The following is a 1,919-nucleotide window of genomic DNA, read 5'->3' as shown; positions in this document are numbered from 1 at the left end:
TAGTCGTGGCTTGCCAGTCGTCTTCAGTTGAACTAAAACTAGGACTTGATTTAGTCGTAGTTAAAACTTCGACTACATTGTTTGTGAATACAAATTGAAGTTAAAGATGCAACTAGCACTAAATGAAGTTCTAGTTCGGAGTTCGACTAAAGTTTGTTTTAAGAATACGGGCGTTAGTCTCTCGCGTTATAAATTTCGCTCGCACCGACCACTTTTCGTTTATTAAATCCATTTCTGATGTTAAATACCTTATACATGTTAAGTCATATTTTAAGATCATGGAATCTGTGATGGTACCACGTCCTTATTATTTATTAATGATTTAGATAGTATTATAGATTATTATTGCTTTTTAAATATTTTGCTTTACTTTGCACGCACTGTATTATTCATGGTTTATGGAAATTGAAACATGAATATGTAATATTTATATTATTATCATCGTTAATGTTGCTATTGCTGTTGCCAATAAAAGAATTGGTAAATTATGTACAGCGGAACACGAGGAAGAAGGTATTGAGGTTCATCTTCTTACGTTGTTTATAAGATTCAATGCCAGATCTGTCACCGAGAATACGTTGGCTCCACTATTAAAGCGCTCCACTTTAAGGTGATTGAACACCTCTCTTCGACGCGTACACCTCTGCTCTCGTGGAGGCGCGATATCTTGGTTAGTATCGTCAGAAGAACGCCTAAAAATATACTACGTTTTTGCGTGTTGGAAGCACAATGTATTAATCGTATTAAGCTCTCCTTAATCCGTAAGAATGAGCTGAATGACGCCTTTCTTATTTCTTGATTGTCCATATTTTGCGCACTCTACACTTGTCTCTTTAGAAACTTTACTTCACCTGTTTGCTTATCGGTATTAGCACAGTATTTAAGACCTTGCCGGCCTAAGTCCTCTTTCAGTTGCTGATGTGTCATTCCCACGACGAAATATATTTAACATTAATTCTGAAATTTAAAAAAAATTGGTGGCCTGTGATTTTCTATAAAAAAAAAAATAGACTAACAAAACACTTCCAAATCTAATCCAATCCAGTCAGGATATTGATATATATGTTGATCAGGGCTATCGGTTCAAGAATGAGGCATTAATTAAGTGTGACTTGAGGAGACTTATGCAAATATCTTTTTACTTAAGCTGTCTACACAGGCACTGTTTAGTTTCTATTAGTGACAGATTGTCACCTTTTATGAATAGATAAGACTCCTTAATACATAGTTTATTAGCTTCAACCATACTTTTTCATAAATGGAAAATAATTCATAAATGGAATGTAATTCATTCTTCAAATTCGCTCATTTAGAAACTTTTCTCTCTGGAAGTTCGATTACTTAATAGTTAAACGCATTTCCGCTGATGTTCCATGTCTTTTGCACCGGATCTTCAACCGACCATTTGTCCATGATTATCAAAGTCACCCGTTTGTTGTGACTGTCAAACCCGTCTTTAATCCGGAAGTTTAGATGAATCGCACTTCCACAAAATTGTAATAAGAACGTATACCTGGTATTGGAACCTACATATTTTGTGTAAAACTTCAAATGCGAATAGACTTGGGCATACACTATCTCACTGTGACCAGTTATATTGTGATTCAGATTTAAATTCTCAAATATTGAACAGTATGTTTCCTTCAGCTATGTATCCATTTGAATCATCTTTCTTTTTAATTACTTTTGGGATTTATTTGACGATGAATATAAATATGATAGATGCCCAGAATGACACACCGCTCGCCGCATCTGATCTTAGGAACAAAAGAGATTTGTGTCCAATTTGGTGTTGGCTGAGCAATACTTGCTTCGATTTCGATTGTATTTCACCATCAACACCGATTGTAGTGACAAATAAGAGTAAGTTGTAAATCATTAAATGTACACCATGATAATTTTAATATATATATATATAT

This window comes from Anneissia japonica, unplaced genomic scaffold (genome assembly GCF_011630105.1).
Source record: "Anneissia japonica isolate Jap-2015-1 unplaced genomic scaffold, ASM1163010v1 scaffold997_len2565447_cov190, whole genome shotgun sequence".
In the NCBI taxonomy this organism is placed as follows: Eukaryota; Metazoa; Echinodermata; class Crinoidea; order Comatulida; family Comatulidae; genus Anneissia; species Anneissia japonica.
The sequence above is the reverse complement of the archived record's forward strand: the minus strand, read 5'-3'. Positions refer to the sequence as shown.